Raw genomic sequence first — 21,731 nt, forward strand, 5'->3', positions numbered from 1 at the left:
TCACGCCAGTTAGAATGGCAATCATTAAAAAATCTGGAGACAATAGATGCTGGAGAGGATGTGGAGAAATTGGAACACTTTTACACTGCTGGTGGGAGTGTACGTTGGTTCAACCACTGTGGAAGGCAGTGTGGCGATTCCTCAAGGACCTAGAAATAGAAATTCCATTTGACCCAGCAGTCCCATTACTGGGTATATATCCAGGGATTATAAATCGTTCTACTACAAGGACACATGCACATGAATGTTCATTGCAGCCCTGTTTACAATAGCAAAGACCTGGAATCAACCCAAATGCCCATCAATGATAGACTGAACAGGGTAAATGTGGCATATATACACCATGGAATATTATGCAGCAATCAAAAACGATGAGTTTGTGTCCTTTGTAGGGACATGGATGAACCTGGAGACCATCATTCTCAGCAAACTGGCACAAGAACAGAAAATGAAATACCACATGTTCTCACTCATAGGTGGGTGTTGAACAATGAGAACACCTGGATGCAGGGAGGGGAGCACTACACACTGGGGTCTATTTGGGGGAATAGGGGAGGGACAGTGTGGGATGGGGAGTTGGGAAGAGATAGCATGGGGAGAAATGCCAGATATAGGTGAAGGGGAGGAAGGCAGCAAATCACACTGCCATGCGTGTACCTATGCAACTATCTTGCATGTTCTTCACATGTACCCCAAAACCTAAAATGCAAAAAAAAAAAAAAAACTTCTGTATTTTTTCCCATCGTTTTGTGATTTTTGCACTGGGTTATGTTAAATTTCTTTAATTCTATCTTTCAGTACAATAAGCTGATGTTTAGATCTGTTCTTTGGCTGTTCACCCAAAGTACTGAGATTTTGTTTTATTTTAACTTATAATTATTTCACTTTCATAGCAGCACGTTTGTTAAGACAGATACATCTTCCCTAATTTATCTGAGACTAAGTATAATAATTTTCTTTTGTTTTCCATATTAATCCAGTTTTCTAAAACGTAAAAAAATTTTGTTTGTTGAGTTTGATGCCTTATGCCTTTTTTAAATACCTGTATTGGTTTTCCTTCAGTTTTGGTAATTATTAACTATCAGTTTATATTTATGGATAAACAGCTCGATTCCTGATTCCTGCTATCTCCAATGTATGTTCTCAGATTCAGTGACAGTCTTTTATCTCCTGGTCTTGAGTACAGGCTCCAAACATAAAAGCTGTCTTTGGGAGACAGGGGAGAGGAAATGTTAGAAGTCATAAAGGGAACTGCTAGAAAGGACTGAGAACAACCTAAGTAACAACATTATAAGGCACAGTGGAAGGAAGGAGCTGTTTTATATCTAAGTAACTGAGGCACTTATCTGTATTATATTCTTCATCTTATTTTTGTTGAATTTAAGAAAAATAGGGTCTATCTTTCCCTCCCAGTCCTCCTACTCCTACAATTAGAAATTTCTATTTTTAATTCTTTTGAAAGATGTCTTATGACTTTATGCAATACATTTATATCTCTACTGATAGAGCATGTTCAGATATTCTCTATTGCTCTATTGTCTCCCATTATAAAGGATGAGGAATCAGCTAAATTTTGTTTTATGTTACCATATGCCGAGCACTGTATTAACTCATTTATCCTCACTACAACCCTAATTTATGTACTGTTATTATCCTCATTTTACAAATGATGAAGCTGAGGCATCTAGAAGTTAACCAGGTCAAATTTACATAGCAAGCCAGTGGTGGGATACACTCAAGCACACTGGCTTTGATGCCTCTGCTTTAACCTTTTTGCAATATGGCTTCTCTATAGTTCTGCAAAATAGTTATGTTATAACTCTGTTATCGAAGGATTATATATTATGTACTTTTCTCAAGCTATTTAGCTATGAAATTTTAAATGAGAAATTTAAGTGTAGAAATTTGTCAAAGGTTTTAAAATTATTTCTGACAGAATTCTGATAGCAATGGCTCATCAGTACTGATGCTTAGCAAATACATATTGGATGAATTCTTGTGCTGCATTTAGTTGTTTTATTCATAATTGTGAAAATAATTCCCTGTACTGTTAAAGCAATTTGATGGTAGAATAACTTTAGAACATGAATCCTTACTTTTAAATGAATTCTCCTTGGGCAAACAATACATAAAGATGAAATGATAGAGCACAAAGTGAACATAGGCTTTTATTAAAGTATCTAAATGTGGCAGTAACCAAAAAACTCAGTTGGCAACTGCACTGTTTTGGAAAGCTACTGACTTTGGGAGCAAAGCGATATTGACAAAGTCACCTTTACTGTTCAGATTTTGAAGTTTGATGGCATCCTATGTTCACTCTGTAAATAAAAATAAGTTAAGAAAAAAAAAAGGAAATAAAATGCTTTCTCCTTTTCCAAATGGCACACTCCCTTGGCTGTAGTCTCATAAATATATGTTCATTGAAACAAAACCAAAAATGTATAAAGCCAGACATAAAACCAAAATTTTCTATAAGAAAGCTGACTTAAAGACATTCATAGAAAAGTGATGTCTAAAGCCTCTTATACCTTAATAACATCATCCTTAAATAGAGTTTTTTAATGCCATGTTCAGAATTTGACCTTGTTTTAAAAAATCCAATTTAATTACTTTATGTCTCCACCATTATAAGACTTTAGAAGAAAAGGATTAAAATTCATCTCAAAGTCATCGTGAGCATTGTCTTCATTATTTTTCTTTTATTCTTTCATTTGTTGTTTAAATAACATAATATTTTAATGAAAATTTTAAAAATTCTTTTCAAAGGCATTAAGTTCCTTCTGAAAACTGAAGAAAATTTTCCTATTTTTGGAGGGGATTCCTTCAATCCAGTAGGTCTAACCTGAGATAAACATGATGTTCAGAGGCATATAAAAGAGTTCAGAATATAAGAACAAGCTGAAGATCTAATAGTTCCCTACTAATCCAGGAAATGTCCCAGAATACAGAACAGTTTGGAAAACATGGGAGAAAAATTCAGAGATATAGAGGAAAATTTAAGGAGATCATGCTTTCAAATAAATAGGACATAAATATCTGGTAGTAGAAAATAATTTTTGAAAATAGAAGAAAAGTGTCCTTAGTTTTAAAAATACATGATTATTCAGATTAAAACTCACACCCAAAACTTCTTAGATGCTATCATGGTTATAAAACTCCAAAGTAAAAGAGAAATGTAAAAAATGTAAAAAAAACTCCAAATTAAAAGAGAAACTCTACAACTCCGAAGTAAAAGAGAAATGTAGTGATACAGAAAGGAAAAGGAAAGGAAACTGTAAATAATATATATGACATGACCAAAAATTATTAGAAAATGGTTGTGAAGCTGCGTTTGCAAAATTATGGTAGTAAAATAAATCTAACATAGTTGGCTCCATCTTGCTTCTGACCTCCAAGCCGTCCTTAGTCATTCCTAGACAAAGACCAAGCTAACTTTGGAAGGAATTTAGTTTATAGTTTAAAGCAAGTATGATAATAGTCCCTCCCTAATCTAACCCTCTCCTTCCTCAGAGACTAAAAACCTCCCTTGTAAGTAAGAATAGGAGTATGGGAAGGGTTTCAATGTGGCTAAAATGTAGGCATGGTGTCTATACTCCCTTACTGATCAAGATTCATGTGGCCAGAGGTCACAAGATTTGTGACTTTCCCAATTATTCCTATAGATAACATCACTATGTAGAAGTTAAGATTGGTTTTTAAGATATTTTTCCGACTGGCCCCACCTGGACCCTATGACTTATGACTCAACTGGTCCTGCAGCCCCACCTAGAGGTAGACTCAGTGCATGGGAACAGTTTTCCACTCAGCTTTGATTTCATCCCCAACCAATCAGCAATACTCATTTTCTAGCTCCCCCCGCCCGCCCCGCCCACTAAATTCTCCATAAAAACCCTAACTTCTGAGTCTTAGAGGAGACTTATTTGAGTGATAACTTCAGTTCACCTGGGTGGACCAGGCTCCCGTCAATTAAACTCTTTCTCTACTGCAAGCCAAAGTCTCAGTGAATTGATTTTGTCTGTGCAGAGGGCAGGATGAACCCATCAGGCAATTACAGTGGCAGTACAAATTGAGAAGTGGGAAGAAATGTGTCTCTTCATGGTTACCTCTAGATGAATGAAATAATACTAGGAGGACCTCTTTTTGAAAATCTATAAAATTGCTTTTTTGCTTACCTTCTTATTGAAGTATTACCACAGAGAAAAGAGTACAAATCAAGAATACAGTTTAATGAATTTTTACAAAGTGATTACACCTGTGTTACTATTGCCCAAGTCAAGAAATAAAACATTGTCAAAATGACAGAAGTCCTCCCTTCTGCTTTGTGCCCTTCGTAGTCACTATTGCTCCCCTCTTTTGCAGAAAGTAACTGCAGTTCTCACAATTAACACCATAGATAGTTTTGTTTTTGAAGTCTATATAGATGAAAATATTTGGTATTTACTCTTATGTATTCTGTTGTGCCTGGCTTCTTTTGAAACCACCTTTGCAATATTATGACAGTAAGAGAAATATGACATAGTTGACTCCATCTTGCTTCTAGCCTTACAAGCTAGCTGTCTTCACTCTGTCCTTGGCATAGGCCAAGCTAACCGTGGAAGGAATTTAGTTTGTAGTTTAACCTTAAAGTAAGGGTGGTGGTAGCCCTCTCCAAAGCTAAACTGCCTTTGTAAAACTAATGAAAGTTTACAAGATTAGAATTATGGAAGGAAACTGAACTCTGCTAAAATGTAGGCACAGTTTCTATAACCCTTTATTGCTCAGAGGTCATCATGGGGCCAGAGGTCACAAGATTTGTGACTTCCCCAGTTGCTCCTGTAGATAACATCACAATTAAAGAACCTAAGATTGGCCTTCCGAGGTTTTTTTTTCGGACTTTTGCATTTCTGATGACCAGCTGACTTCACCCATACCCATGGAATTTAGGGAGACCCTTGAGGGAGAAGGTCGGGGTTCAGAAAACGGACTGAATATTTTGAAAGCTTTTATTTTTTCTCCCTACCAAAATTCCATTGAAATGACAGAAGAAATATAAAATAATAATAAAACTTAGCAACTTTAGAAAGCAGGAAAAAGTGCTATCAGCAGTGTGAGTTTTTGGAAGGTATAAAAGGAATAGGATAAGGCGGATGGCCAGTTACAACGAAGTTGACTCTGCAGCTCCACAGAGAAGGAAAAGATGCTGCAAAACAAAAGGAACCATGAAAGTAAGCCCAAGATTAAAGACAGCAGGGAACTAGAAGGAATAGGCTACATCTGGATAGCCAGCTATTTAATTAGAGGGTAGTAAAACAATTGCACCAGCACTCTGCTTGCAAAAGCAGTTGACTTTCTTATATTTTGGATAAAGCCACAAATACAGAAATCTAAATCTGATGTGGGAGATTCCCAAAGAAGCCTTTGATTGGGTAGAATCTCCCCTGACTTATAGGCCCCAAAAGAGAAGGAAGGATATATATGCAAAAGATACCCAGCCCCTGCAAGCCAGGCTGATAGTGTATCCAGAATCCATGTTCTACATTTAGACCCTTGGAGCCAGGTGAACATTTTCATTTGAAATATATTCCAGCTAACAATGTAAGAACCAGACAAAGAGGCATCAAACTAACAAACAAAATATATCCTTTGGGAAATCAAAATTAAGTTGGGGAATAAATGAAATTTCAAAATTATTTTACTTAATATTTTTAGTGACATTCAAGCAAATAATGTATCTGGGGAAAAAAAGTTGTGAAAATGAAATAATTAGTGATTTTTTAAAAATAAGTAATTGGGCTGAAAAGTAGAAAGAAGAAACTAAAGATCAGTTTAATGATCTGAAAGGTTGAACAGACTAATTTTCACATAGCTCCATGTAAAACAGCAAACACAAAAAGAGTGTAAGAATTTGTCATGCTCTATGTTCTTTCTTTTCCTTTTTGGGTTTTGCAAATTCTCAGCCTTGTAATTCTTTTTCAGTCTTTCTTTACCAATCAGGCTTTATATTTTCCAGAAATTCCTTACTGTTCTTGTACGTTGGTAGCACACCTCTAACTTTGCAGCATTTCTAAAAATATATTTTTGTTTTATATATATATATATATATATATAGAGAGAGAGAGAGAGAGAGAGAGTGTGTGTGTGTGTGTGTGTGTGTATATATTTCTTGAAATGGAGTCTCACTCTGTCACCCAGACTGGAGTACAGTGGCTGATCTCGGCTCACTACAACCTCTACCTCCCATGTTCAAGTAATTCTTGTGCCTCAGCCTCCTGAGTAACTGGGATTATAGGCATGCACCAACATGCCTGACTAATTTTTGTATTTTCAGTAGAGATTAGGTTTCTCCATGTCGGCCAGGCTGTTCTTGAACCCCTGGCCTCAGGTGAACCATCTGCTGCAGCCTCCCAGAGTGCTGGGATTACAGGTGTGAGCCACCACACTCAGCCTCTAAGAATATATTTTTAGATTTACTTTCTACCATCACTTCAGGAGAATTTGGAAAGGGATGAGACATAAGTTCAGTTGGTCACCTTGAACCAGACAATATAATCTTAGGATTAAAAAAAAAAAGTTTTCCAGCATCTACATTAAGGATACATATTATCTTAAGATTTGAGGGAAGAGCCTTTCACATTCATTACCTTGAGGTTTTTTTATTTTACCTTTTTCTTTTATGTTTGGTTTATTTGCAGAGTGTATACCTAGAAACCATGTTGCCAGAAGAAGTACTTTTCTCAGTAGATTGCCTTGTCCACCATAGTGACCTGAAGATTGGGGATGGTCTGTGTCCACCTAAAACAATCCTGCAGATTCAAAGTATTTCTTACTAGGCACCTGCTGGTGCTGGACAGTATAGTTAGTCTATGAAGGTTAGACTTATTTAAGGTTTTTTCGTTTTTGTGGCAACTAAGTAAGTAAGTTGACCAGTTGGCTGTTTTTCAATGACAAAGCTTATAAATAAAAAGTATTCGTGATCTCAAGTATGTATATTGACAACTTCAAAATGCAAGACCTTGATTACAATCCTATGTAAAAATCATATATAAAATATATTTATGTATGATTTCATCTAGAAAAAGCTATTCCAAACATATAATACACAGATTTTTTGGTAATTAACTGAAAATAAATAAAAATTTATTTTATAGTACGTTTTAAATGTGAAAATGATTCCTGGATGAGTTTCTGCAGTGGAAGACTTCTAGTAGTTCTTCTGTGTTGTAGTCTTAGTTTAGGTTATGAAGCAAAGATATTTGTTGTTTTTATTTATTGATTTCTAGCTTAATTAAATAGTAGTCAAAGAATGTACTTCATATGATTTTAGTTTCTTTAAATTCATTGAGGCCGATTTTAGTTTCCTTAAATTCATTGCTTGCTTTATGTCCTAGCACACAATCAATTTTGGTAAATGATTTATATGCACTTGTAAAGAACATGTATTATTTAATCATTATGTGCAGTGTTTTATATATATATATGCCAATTAAGTAGATTTTTTTAAAAGTGTTCTTTAGATTTTCCTTACCTTTGCTAATTTTTTTTTCTTTATCAGTAACTGAGAGAGGTGGTTGTATGGATTTGTTTTCTCCATTAAGTTCTGTCAGTTTTTGCTTTAGATACTTGAAGATATGTGAAATCAAATTTAGAATTATTTTCTCTTTCTGGTGGATTTTCTTTTGCTACATGTTCTACTTCAATAATAAAATAACTATACCAACTTTCTTTTGGTTAATATTTCCAAGTATATCTTTTTCCACCTTTTCATTTCTAACCTTTCTCTGTCCTTACATTTAAGGAATATGTCTTTTAAGCAAGATCTGGTTGTCTTTTTATTCCAGTTTGAAAATAATTGACTTTTATTGGAGCAATTATTTTAATATACTTACTGATATATTTGTGTTAATACTTATTCTCTATTTTCTGCCTGTCTCTCTCCTGTTATATGCTCCTTTTTTTATTCTTTACAATATTTAAGTTAATTAGGCATTCTTCATTATTCTGTTCCCCCTTTATTGGTTTATTAATTATACATTCATTTGCTGTGTTTTACTGCATATACTAAAGAATACAATGTATTGTCTGGACTTATTATATCATAATATAACTTTACAGATATCTACACTTCTTGGACAATGGTAGGTCTGTAAAATATTTTAACTTTATTTATTACCACCCTTTGTGTTGTTAATCATTTTAGTCCTACATTTTTTGGCTCCCAAAAGACATCATAATTACTGTTGTTTACCATCAGTAACCATTTATACTTACCCACATTTTTATTCTTTCTGTCATATTTAATTCTTCTGAATTTCTATATATTTATTTAGAATCTTTTTATTATTATTATTATTATTGACCAGCAGAACTCATGTTAGTATATATTTTAGTTAGAATATGCTGGTGAAAATTTTACATGCTTTCGTTAGTCTGGAAATGTCTTTATTTTACCTTCTTGTTTGGAGAGTCGAGTCTTTCTTTCTTTCTTTCTTTCTTTCTTTCTTTCTTTCTTTCTTTCTCTCTCTGTCTTTCTCTCTCTCTTTCTTTCTCTCTCTCTCTCTTTCTTTCTTTCTTTCTCTCTCTCTCTCTCTTCTTCCTTCCTTCCTTCCCACCTTTCTTTCTTTCTTTTTTTTTTTGACAGAGTCTCTATCACCCAGGTTGGAGTAGTGCAAAGGCAAAATCTCTGATTACTGCAACCTCTACCTTTGAGGCTCAAGGGATCCTCCCGCCTCAGCCTCCCAAGTGGCTGGGACTACAGGCACACCACCACACCTGGCTAATTTTTTGTATTTTTTGTAAAGACGGGGTTTCACCATGTTTCCCAGGCTTGTCTCAAACTCCTTGCCTCAAGCAATCTGCCTGCCTCACTCAGCCTTACAAAGAGCTGGGATTACAGGGTTTAGCCACTGTGCCTGGCCCTAGAGAGTTTTTTGCTGAGTAAAATTCTAGAAAGACAGTTCTCTTTTGGTGTCTTGAAGATACATTTTCATTGTCTGTCTTTTGTTATTTCCATTAAGAAGTCAACCACAATTCTTATTGCTGTACCTTTGAAGGTAATGTATAGTTTTGCCATTAATCTCTTTTCTGTGTTTTTTTTCTTTGTCCTTTGTCTTTGGTTTTCATCAGTTTTGCTGTGAATACCTAGGTGTGGTTTTCTTTGCCTGCATGTCTTTCACTTTGAAAATACTTTGCCTTTATTACTTCAATTGTTCTGTCCTATTTTTTTCTCTTCTGCTCCCTCTGGGACTCTAATTAGACTACCTTTTCACCAGGTCTATGTAGCTATAATCTTTTCAGTTCTTCCATTCTTTTTAGTCTCCAAGTTTCAGCTTAAATACCTTCTGGCATCTCTTCTAAATCTCTAAGTGTCTCTTCAGCTTCCAGTTTTCTATTTAATCTACCTATTACGTTCTTAGTTTCAGTGATTACATTTTTTTATGTTCCAGGTTGCTTTTCATTTATTTTTTATACATTCTAGCCAGCTTTCTGGAATCTGTAAATTCCTTATACTATCATCTATTTTTGACATATTAATCACAGATCTTTTTAAAAACAATTTTTCTTGATGCATAATAGATGTACACAGTTTTGAAGTACATGTAAATAATACATTCATATAATTTGTAAAGATCAAATCTGTGTACTTGGAATATCTATCACTTTAACTCTTTTTAAAATTCTAGAAACATGAATTATTCTCTGCTATTTTGAATTTTACAATAAATTATTATAAACTGTAGGCACCCTACTGATTTATCGAATACTAGGTCTTATTTCTTCTATTAAACTATATATTTCTACCTATTAATTTATCCTCATATCTTCCTTCCCCTTACCGTTCCTGGCATCTGGTAACCACCAAACTTTTCTCTATCTTCACAAGATCCATTTTTTTTAGTTGCTACATTTGAGTATGAACATGCATTACTTGTGTTTCTGTGCTTATTTCACTTCATGTAATGCCTTCCAGTTATATACATGTTGCTGCAAATGACAGGATTTTGGTCTTTTTTGTAGCTGAATAATATACTTCCAGTAGTGGGATTGCTGGATCATATGGTAGTTCTATTTTTAGCTTTTTGAGGAACCTCTATACTGTTCTCCATAGTGACTCTACTAATTTATATTACCACCAACAGTGTATGAGGATTCCCCTTTTCCACATCCTCACCAGCATCTGTTACTGCCTGTCTTTTTGACAGAAACCATTTGGCCTGGGGTGAGATAATATGTCATTGGGGCAAAAATAATTGCAGTTGTGGACTATGAATTTCAAACCATTACTATATTCAAACACATCTTTATTAATCAAAATAGGAACCATTTCAATCAACACATTTTTGCCAATGAGAAATAAGTTTATTTATTCTTATAGTGTAAGAATTTGTGCTTTGGGATTCAGCAAACTCTTGGAAAGCATTTTCTGCATTCTGCTGGTTGTGGAAGCATTTTCCCTTCCTAAAGTTGTCAAGATGCTTAAAGAAGTGGTAGTTGGTTGGCAAGAGGTCAGGTGAATATGCGAAATGAGGCAAAACTTTGTAGCCCAATCCCTTCAACTTTTGAAGTGTTGGTTGTGCAATATGTGGTTGGGCATTGTTGTGAAGAATTGGGCTCTTTTTATTGACCAATGGTGGCTGCAGGTGTTGCAGGTTTTGGTGCATCTCATCAATTTGCTGAGCATACGTCTCAGATGTAGTCATTTTGCCAGAATTCTGAAAGCTATAGTGGACCAGACCAGCAGCAGAACACCAAACAGTGACTGTGACCTTTATTGGTGCAAATTTGGTTGTAGGAAGTGCTTTGGAGCTTCTTCTCGGTTCAGCCACTAAGATGGTCATCACCAGTTGTGGTATAAAATCCACTGTTCATTGCATGTCACAATCCCATCAAGAAATGGTTCATTATTGTTGCATAGAATAAGAGAAAGCAACAATTCAATACAGTGATTTTTTTTTTACTTTCACTTGGCTGATGAAGCACCCATTTATCTAGCTTTCTTGCCTTTCCAATTTGCTTCAAATAACAAATGACTGTAGAATGATCGCGACTGAGTTATTTCGCAACTTCTCATGTAGTTGTAAGAAGATCAGCTTCAATGATTGCTCTCAGTTGGTTGTTGTCAACTTTCGATGGCTGGCCACTATGCTCCTCATCTTTAAGGCTCTTGTCTCCTTTGTGAAACTTCTCAAACCACCACTGCACTAGATGTTTGTTAGCAATTACTGGACCAAATGTGTTGTTGATGTTTCGAGTTGTCTCTGCTGCTTTATGACCCATTTTGAAGTCTAATAAGAAAATTGCTCTGATTTGCTTTTTGTCTAACATCATTTCCATAGACTAAAACAAATCCCAAGTAATAAGTCATTAGCAAAAAAAGGGAAATATGCATTAAAATAATTTATCACATAACCACATTTATTTAAAAATTTATTCCAATATCAGATGACAAATTTCAACAATGCAAAAACCACAATTACTTTTGCACCAACCTACATTGCTCTGATTACTGATGTTGAGTATTTTTTCATGTATTTGCTGACCATTTGTACCTCTTCTTTTGAGAAATGTCTATTCAGATCTCGTAACCGTTTTTTAAATTTGACTTTTTTCATTTTTATTTTATTTTGTTTTGCTAATGAGTTGTTTGAGCTCCTTACATATTCTGGGTATTAATCTCTTGTATGATGGATAGATTGCAGTATTTTCTCCCATTCTATGGGTTGTCTCTTCACTGTATTAATTGGTTCCTTTGCTGTATCGAAGCTTTTTACCTTGACATGATCCCATTGCTCCGTTTTTGCTTTGGTTGCCTGTGCTTTTGATGCCTTACACAAAATAAATATTTGCCCAGACAGATGTCCTGGAGTCTTTCTCCAATGTTTTCTTCTAGTAGTTTCATAGTTTCAGGTCTTAGATTTCAGTTTTAAATCAATTTTGATTCAATTTTTGTGTGTGAATAGCCCTGTGTATACACAACCTGATTTTTTTTTTCAGAAAAACCTAAAGATGCCACCAAAAAAAAAATTAGAGCTGATAAATGAATTCAATAATTGCAGGATACAAAATCAACATATAAAAGTCAGTAGTGTTTAGATGCACCAACAACAAACAACCTGAGATGAAAATCAAGGAAGCAATCTCATTTACAATTGCTACAAATAATATATAGTACCTAGGAGTCAATTTAACCAAAGAACTGAAAGATCTGTACAAGAAGTATAAAACACTGATGAAAGAAATTAAAGAGAAAACAAAGAAGAAAAGATATGTTCCATGGTCATGGACTGGAAGAATTAATATTGTTAAAGTGGCACTACTCCCAAAACAATTTACAGGTTCAGTGTAGTCCCTCTCCAAATACCAAGGATGTTCTTCACAGAAATAGAAAAAAAAAATGCTGAAATGTATATAAAACCATGAAAGACTCCAAATGGCCAAAACAATCCTGAGCCAAAAGAACAAAGCTAGAGACATCACACTACCTGATTTCAAAAAAATTATTTTAATCTGAGTCTTACTCTGTAGCCCAGACTGGAGTGCAGTGGTGCAATCTCAGCTCACTACAACCTCCGCCTTCTAGGTTCAAGCAATTCTCCTGTCTCAGTCTTCTGAGTAGCTAGGATTACAGGCACCTGCCACCACACCTGGCTAATTTTTTTGTATTTTTGATAGAGATGGGGTTTCACCATGTTGGCCAGGCTGGTCTCAAACTCCTGACCTCAAGTGATCCACCCACCTCAGCCTTCCAAAATGCTGAGATTACAGGTGTGAACCACTGCACCCAGCCTGACTTTAAAATTTGCTACAAAGCTATAGTAACCAAATCTGCATGGTACTAGTATAAAAACAAACACATAGACCAATGGAATAAACTAGAGAACCCATATGTTAATCCGCACACTTAGAGCCAACTTGTCTTTGACAATGGCACCAAGAGCTTTTGTCTTCTTCAAAGACAAAGACTCTTCAATGAGTGATGCTGGGAAAACTAGTTAACTATATGCAAAAGAAGGAAATACAGTCTTTTTAATTTCAGCCAAGGATTTCAATAAATGAGTTGCCTGTGGGTCTGGGATTTTTCCCTGCTCCTGTCCTGTTTTGTATCATGTCTGTTATTCCTTTCTTTATTATTGCTAAATATTATATTTGTTAAGCTATAGTGACTCTGGATACTCTTATCTCTGTCCATGGATCTGTTTGGCCAATAGAGTGTTGGCAGATTATTTTAATTCTGGGACTCAATTACAGATTTTGTAATACTCAGTCTGCCTCTTGTTTATCTCTGCCTTTCCAGGATGTGGACACCTGGATTCTCAGTAGAGATCCTGCGGTTTTTAATCAGGATTCCTCTCCCTTGGAAGTTTCTAAAATCCAGTTTTTGTTTCCACAGCCTGTGAGACTATGGGAAAACCTTGCTCAGTCCTTTACTGGCTTTCTGCCTACCTTCTTATCCTCTTGTTTTGTGTAATTCAAAAATTATACAAATCATTCAGCAAATAATTTCTTATTCTCCAGCTCATTTATCCTTTGGAAATGCATGCCTAATTGTTCGTACTAGATTTTATAAAATAATTGCATGCATCATAAAACATATGCTTTTAAAATATAGTAGCTTTCCTTATCTCAGCATTTAAAAAAAGATGAAACTTCTTTATATAGTCTGTTTTCCCTGGTATCCAAGTAAAGTTTGTTTGTTTTTCCTGTTCTTTTTTTTTTTCTTTTTCATTTTCTTAACCAGGCTTCAGAGTCTGTATCATTAAAGTAGTTATTCGTGTTTGGATAGTCATAAGATTATAAAATTTAGCGTTGGAAGGAACCTAAGACATCATCTTCTGTTGGCTAACCTCCCACACAGTGCAGAAATGTTTTCTGCAGCATCCTTGGCATATGCTCATCCGGTCTCAATTTGGATATCTTCAGCAAAGGAGCTCATCATTTCCTGAAACAATCCATTCTGTTGGACAACTCTATTTTAAAAATCCTTATGTTGAGCTAAAATATGCCTCTTTGTAACTTATACTCATTTAATCATTGTTTCAAGTTTTCCTTCTGGAATAAGTCAAAACAAGAGAACATTTCGGATAACTGTACTTAAAGCAGATCTTAATGCCATTCCTGTCTCTCTCTCTGTATGTCTTTTTTTTTTCTTTCTTGTCCCAAAGCATTGAACATAAATTTCTAAACTTGGATTAATAGTCATAAGGAGGGCATCTATTTGGTAATAATTTTTAAACTAGATTTATCAAATACAAATTCCTCTGATATTTGGAAACAGAAGTATTTTTGTAATTATTACAAATTATATTTTTGTATAGAAAAAAGAGTAAGAACGCTGCCATTTATTTTCAAAGATGACACTATATAACCACTTGTGGGGATGTAGAGAAAAAAACAGTCTTTGATTGCCAAGATGTGATTGAAATCTGAGGATGTGCATTTTTGTTTTCAATACTTGTAAATTGCCTTTAAAACCTGTTGTTTTTAAATTAGTAATTATCAGAATCATATGTCACCTAATGTTTGTTGAGGACTATGTGTAATTCATATATCTTACCTCTACTTTTAAACGGAATTCTCTGCTCAATAATAATTCTCCAACCTCTTTTAGTATAATTTGTGATCTAAACAGAACAGTGAGAGTTAAAGAAGGTACTATTAGTAATTAGAAGTTACTATTAGTAATAGTCATCTTTTTTAAAGCTGAACTTCAGGTTATTCTGTCAGATAATACTAATACACAGAAATTTATATATGTATGACATATCGTTTTGAACACCTCTAAAAGACATTCATATAAGGTTTTTATGTCCTGTCCTGATTATGATTAAGCTTCCACCTACATCCTAACCCCTTCTTCACACTCATAATTGCAGTGTAGTTTTGTAGGCAAAAATTGCTACTTTTTTTGTAACCTGTCAAAAGTGAAGAAAAGATCCATTTTTCTTACCCCACTATTCCTCAGCTAAAATTGGAGAAGCCATAGGGCATGCAAGGCTGGACTGCCTACCCTAGAACGCTCCCTTATTGGTCCTTTTTAAAGATGTATGAAAAGGTGGAGTTTGAAGAGTTAAAGCTGTTATAATCATAATCCTTAAATTTCCAGAGCCTGGTTAGAGGACAGCATGGGGAACACCTAGTGCTTCAGTAATTTTGGTAAAATGCATTTTTGTGAAATGAATCCTGCCATCCCTAAAGAATGTCCATCCTTGTTCTACGTGATGTCCTCAGTCTTGGCTGCACAATTAAGTGGTGCTGAGGCATGAGTTCTAGGCCCAAAATTTGTGATTTCAGGACATGGCTTCGGAAAATTGCTACTGACAGCTAAGAAGTACACACAGGATCCCACTGATTATAGATATTCACACATCAAGATCAACACATCACTCTGAAACATCTGATTAATTCTAAAGATAACTCTCAGAATTGTGCCAGTCAAATAAAAGTGGAAGGAATTTTTATTTTTACCAAAAAATACGTCCTTTTAACCTCAACCTGAGAGGAATAACTTTTAAGATCTACTGTTCACGAAATAGACAGCTTAATGAATTAGTTCCATTTTGCAACATTTCATAATCTAGAAATTTCATCAAAGAAATGATTGGCAAACTTAGAGGAAAATAGGTTCATCTACTTCCTTTTTTTAGTAGAGGAAAAAAACAGAGCATGAAATACTTGTTTTCCTCTGTTTGTGCCTTTTTGCTCTTCAAAATGGTTTTAAGGCAGTTACCATTAATTCTGTCTTTAAGAAGGCAAGATTCACACAACAAATTGTCATTAGGTGTAATATGCGATAATCATCATACAAATGTGCCTCCTCTTTTTACGCTGTCTTTTCTAATTTATGCACTGCCACAGTTATTCTACCTGTTCTAGCTCTAATAGTCAAGTGAAAAATATTTTTTTCACTTCATCATGTCCTTTGCTCTGTTTTCTTTTCCTGATCACATTTTCTTTTCTGAGTATATTATGTCTAAAAATGTAACTGCCAAAATATGTTTGACCCATTGGTTAGGCATTTCTGATTCTAACTGTTAGAATCGAATGAATCTTATAGGAGCCAGAAGCTTAGCTCTCACACCAGATACTGGTCCATAACACCGCCAGAAGGCTGCACTGCAATCAGACTTCAGTTGTGAGAGTTCCTAGTTTCCTCACGCTCCTCCCTCTGTGAAGTATATTTAGCTGAGCTTGTGCATATGACTTCAGTTCATAAAAAGTTTACAAGTGCAGCTGGAATGCTTAGCATTTGATTGTTACATAAATAAGCATTTGAGAACATATGTAAACTTGACAGTGTTAGCACCAGATGTTCCAATAACACAATAAGGTACTTTGAATGTCCGTTCTCACTCTCGGCTTGTTTATCTTGGCAGTACTTCTTTATCTGCTAACTTTTAGATAAGCAGATATTTGCTGTCTTCATAGTGTTGATCCTCCTATTGTTACATTCAAATTACATTTATTATATTTAGTGTATAGAAGTACAAATAACTAGGAGGCTCTAAGATCTAAAATCATTTTTACATATGTCTCCTTAAAATACAAACTATCTCAACTCCTAAATGTTTATGACATATAAAGAAGAAAGAATCTTCTTTGGGTGTAGGTATATTCTCATTTCAGTAGGAATTGTCTTCACAGTTGTGGGTTATCCAAGTGTACTTTCTTTTTCTTTTTAGCCACCAGGCACTTAAATTAAGAGATTTCTGTTACTGTAAAAATTCCCCTGCCTTCCACAGGCATACCCCTGCCCATGTCTCAGTACACCTAACAATTGTTTTGTTTTGTTTTACTTGTTTTGGGAGTGTTATTTTATTTTATTTTTGGTTGGCAAATAAAATTTGTTTATATTTATGAGATACAGTGTAATATTTTGCTATACATTTACATTGTGGAATGATTAAATCAAGCCAATTAACATATCCAATATATTTATGAGATACAATGTAATATTTTGCTATACCTTTACATTGTGGAATGATTAAATCTAGCTGATTAACATATCCATCACCTCACATATTTTATTTGTGATAGATCATAGAAGCTGTTGATATTCTAGAGATTTTATTTATTTATTTATTTATTTATTTATTTATGCAGTGGCAGCATCATAGCTGACTGAAGCTTCAACCTCCTGGGCTCAGGTGATTCTTCCATCTCACCCTCCCAAGTAAGAGTGACTACAGGCTTACGCCACTACATCCAGCTAATGTTTCTATTTTTTGTAAAGATGGGAGTTTCACCATGTGTCCCAGGCTGGCCTTGAACTCCTGGCCTTAAGCAGTCCTCCCACCTCAGCCTCCCAAAGTGATGGGATTACAGGTGTGAGCCACCATGCCTGGCCAGAAGTTTTATTTCCTCTTTGTGCAGTTATTTCAAACTTGCAGAAAAGTAGCATAAATAAGAATGATACTAGAGCGTTCATGTATCTATATATTTTCTACCCTCATTCACCGATTGCTGACATTTGCTACATCTGCATTACTAGATAATTGTGCTTACTCATTCTCTCTTATCTCTCTGAATATATATGTGTGTTTGTGTGTGTGTATATATGCATATGCATATATGCATATCTTATGTGTATGTGTGTGTGTGTGTATATATATATATATATGCATGCACAACACATTTTTTCTGAACCTTTTGTAAAGTAGCAACATGGTCCTTTCTTCTATATACTTCAATACCTGTTTCCTAAAAATAAAAATATTGTCTTACATACAAGTAAACTTAAAATTGTTGCATTTTTCTAATCCTTCATCTGTATTCCAATTTCGTTAGTTAACCCAATGATATCCTTTATACTCTTGTTTTTTCTTGGGAAAAACCGGATCTGGACTGTTTTTAGGACTCAACTTAGGATCAGATATTACATTTAGTCTCTTCAATCACCTTTAATCTGGAGCATTTCTATAAAGCTTTGCTTTGCTTTTATAACATTCACATTTATGAAAGCTGTAATTCCACTTTTAATAACAGAGAATTCTTTGTTTTGGTTTACATGATGTTTCATTATGGGTAGATTGAGGTTATGCATTCTGTGCTGAATATGGAGTGAAAGATGATGTGCTCTTCTCAGGGTGTCACATCAGGAGCCACACTATACCCATCTACCCTCAATGTGGATATTAATTTTGATGACCCTGTCAGAGTAGTGCCCAATTTCTCTACTGTGTGGTTATCAGTTTTTCTCCTGACACTAATAAGTAATCTGTAGGGAAACAATTTAATGTAAATATGCTAGATTACAGTTTTTAAATGACTTGAACTAAACATATTTTTATGATTGTACTATACACAGTCATACTATAAAATCCCTAAAGTTGCCCAGATTTTCCTATCTACTTTTCTTTATCCCTGAAATGCTCTCTTTCTTCTTGCCCATCTTGCTCTGAAACTGCCTTTGTTCTTAAGGGCTACATGACAACATCCACCCAGTTATTTTGCTTTCTAACTTTTCTCAGTCTGAGCCTGACTTCTGGAATCAGGCTGAAAATGTTGGATGTGTTCTCTGCAGGGAGTTCTGCTGAAATAATTGCAGGTTCTGGAAACCATAGTGACCTGAACTTTACTGAGGGAGGTAACCTATTTGGAGATAAATCCAAATATGGTCAAGAATGAAAGCAAAAGTTTGAAGCCAGAAGCTCAATTATTAGCCTCAGAATGGGAAGTTATGTAAGGACCCCCAAAGGGCAATCATTCATGAAATTCAAAGCCAAAATCAACAGGTTGGGAGACATGGTACAATTTGTGTTAAGGCGAGGGGTTTAGAATTAATGCCCTGAGGTTGATAGAGGTCTGTCTTTATGTGAAAACAGCTCTGCAGCAAAGAAGCAAGCCTGATAGCCTAACAGAGCCTGACTGTGCCCTGCTTTGGTTTTTGAATGATAGAACACCATGACTCAATAAGGGGGAATAACCTCAGAAAGAGTAGAACAGGCTCCAAATAAGAGTAAGCATAGTAAGGATGCATGGCACAGTTCTAGAAGGAAAAGAGTCAATTGAGTCTATCACTTGAATTATTTCCCTTGGTGGGAAATGTATTTTATTTCTATGTAATATTATAAAAAAGTATTTTAGAAACACACTGTATTATAAACTTCAAGCTCACCTCCAAAGATACAGGAGAACAAGAAAAATGTGCATGAAGTTAGTAAAAGTGATCTAATTAGCATTCTTATAGAATGAGTTGTGGATTTACTGGAGTCTTACTAAAGGGAAAAATACCAGAGCACCAGACTAGCACATCAATCATTTGAGATTATCTGACAGTCTTGAAGAGGATATCCTGCAGAAAGCACACTGCTGTCTTGAGGCCAGGAGCCCAGGTCAGAACATAGTAAGAACAAACGATGAGCAGTTTTGAAAGGAACCAGCTGGCTTAAGGTGATCCAAAGTGCACAGATGTTAAAGTCGTAGTGTTCCAACAATGCAATTACCCAATACAAGAATAACAGAATAACCACTATAAAATTATAAAACTTGATTTAGCTTGTTAACCCTTGAGGTCTGAGTATTTACATCATGCTAATTTTTTACTCTTTTAATGTAACTTTATTTTGTGTCTTCTGGTTGATGACTATAAAATAAACAGAATTTTTTATAAAAGTTGAAAATTAAATTGTCACTGATCTTTGTTAGAAATATGTATAGAATTCTGTGTGAGATCTTAAAGATCTTTCATGCTTTTTGAGTGATCTAAGTACAATAACCAATAATTTATAATTTCCTGTATAATTATCTCAAAATTTCTCAAACCTAATACAGGTGGTTTTGTGACAAGTAAAGAAATGGTAGATCTCAAGTCAATTATGAACTTTCTAAAGTGGTAATTAAATGTAAAACAAAATAATCTAAAACTGAAAACCAAAGTGGTTTGAATCACAGGAATAATCAGGAACTAAAAGCATACGAGGTTTGGAAAATGTTAATTTTGTTGTTGTATAGTGTCTGTGGGTATGTGGTTAAAGTCATGAAAAATAGCTCTACATTCTTTAAGACTTTAGTCATTGTTTTCTATTTAATGATGTTGAACATTTTGTGAGTATAAGGAATGTTACTAATAATCATTTAGAGGCAATACACACCCTAGAAAAGAGTTACTGTGTGGGTAATTTTAAAAAGAAGCATCATCTGTAGTAGAACCAACAGCATACTACCTGACTTGAGACAAGTTTACTTACTCAATAGACATTATCAAACACTTCAAACCTTTATGGATATCTCAGTAGCATTAATGAGTACATTACTTGGTCATATAAAAATTCCATGTTATATTCACCATACCATACAAGGAGATTTCCCTATTTGCTCTCAACAATAATATTTAAAATGTCCCTCTGTGATTAATTGTCTTTATTAGGACAGATTCTAGAATAGAACAGCATAAAATAAGCAGAATTACAAATTTGATTATCAAACTCTGTAAGTATTTCACATTTGTTTGTTATCTATATTAAGAGAATGTGAGGGTGAGACTATCTAATTTAGCTGTAGCTTGCTGGATTTTTTTTTTTTTAACCATCCAAATAGCTTCATAGAGATGAGCTTTGAAGAATGGCTTAAACATACTGTTTTTTTCTTTCTTCTCAGGTTAGTGTGACTTCAAAAATAAAAATAAAAATAGGCATTCTTACTGGAACATCAGGAGTAATGCTGGGTATAAACAGGATTAGACTATACTTAACTGTGGTAATCCTTCCCGACACACACAGAGATAAATTGATAACCGGATTTGGCATTTCAAATATGTTTTACCCAAGGCAATGGCTTCAGGGTGTTTTCTCGGAATTAGAGAGTTTAGAGATGAAAAAGGTGCCATTTATTATTTTCTCTCTCTGTCAGCTTAAGACTTCTCTTTGCAATCATGTTTATAATACTGGGCCTATCTGTTCTTAAATGTTTCAGCTGTTGAAGGATGTTCTATCAGAGGATGTGCTAAAATCTTAGATTGTGTGTACCAGAGGTTTTGACTGAAAAATATTCTGATAAAATCAAGTAAGGTAATCTATTAGAAAAGAACTTGGGCTTAAGCAGTAGTGAGTTCTAGTTAGGAAACTGTAACATAATTTGGACGTGATCTTGAGCAAAGCACTTAGTGTCCTCTCAATTTTCTATTTCCTCATGTGAGATATGAAAGGTTTTGGCTAGCCTAAATGATTCAATTTGTTACATAATCAGATAAATATATCATTTAATCAAATTAACTACATCAGTGTATCAGTTCAGCCAAAATATTTAAGTCATTTATATTAGAAAGACTGCAAGCAATCAGAAAGCTAGATTTTTATATCTGAGAACCTCAGTGTTAGTTTTCTTAACATTAGTACTACTTGCCAAGTAATGGCAACTTAAAAGATCTTTCTCAAAACATGGCAGTATTATATTATCTCTACTGCAATATTTTTTTTCAGGAATATAATCACAGCTTGACTATTACCAGGGCCTTAGAGTACAAATGAAAAAAAATCATTAGCTTTTACAATCCTACTTTATCCTGGAACTCAATAAAGAAAGTTAATATCCTTCTTTTAAAAAGGAGGGAAAAAAAGATTACTATATTCCCATTCCTCAAAAAAATAGAATATTCAAATGAAGAGTAAATAGACACTGACCTCTCCTCTTTTTTTATTTTTTCTAACTTCAGAGCTCTCTGATTTGAATAATTTTCTCTTCACCAAAACTAGTAGAATATTTTACTTTATCAACAGGTTATTTTTTTATTGCAAAGCTGTAGCATCACAGTATACTTA

General features: G+C 34.6%; 1 long non-coding RNA gene across 3 annotated transcripts in view; it reads left to right on the plus strand.

Annotated features, from left to right (window-relative positions):
* Positions 1 to 9,622: 9,622 nt before the first annotated feature.
* The window catches only part of LOC144577358 (uncharacterized), a 282,043-nt gene continuing 269,934 nt past the window's right edge, over positions 9,623 to 21,731 (plus strand). The window contains exons 1-2 of one of the 3 annotated variants that reach the window (XR_013521051.1): positions 9,623 to 17,146; positions 20,887 to 20,981. This is a non-coding gene — a long non-coding RNA (uncharacterized LOC144577358). Of the gene's footprint in view, positions 20,982 to 21,731 lie in introns of all 3 variants that reach the window. The other 2 variants (XR_013521050.1, XR_013521052.1) reach the window with 2 other exon arrangements.

The sequence above is a fragment of the Callithrix jacchus genome, chromosome 8 (genome assembly GCF_049354715.1).
Source record: "Callithrix jacchus isolate 240 chromosome 8, calJac240_pri, whole genome shotgun sequence".
In the NCBI taxonomy this organism is placed as follows: Eukaryota; Metazoa; Chordata; class Mammalia; order Primates; family Cebidae; genus Callithrix; species Callithrix jacchus.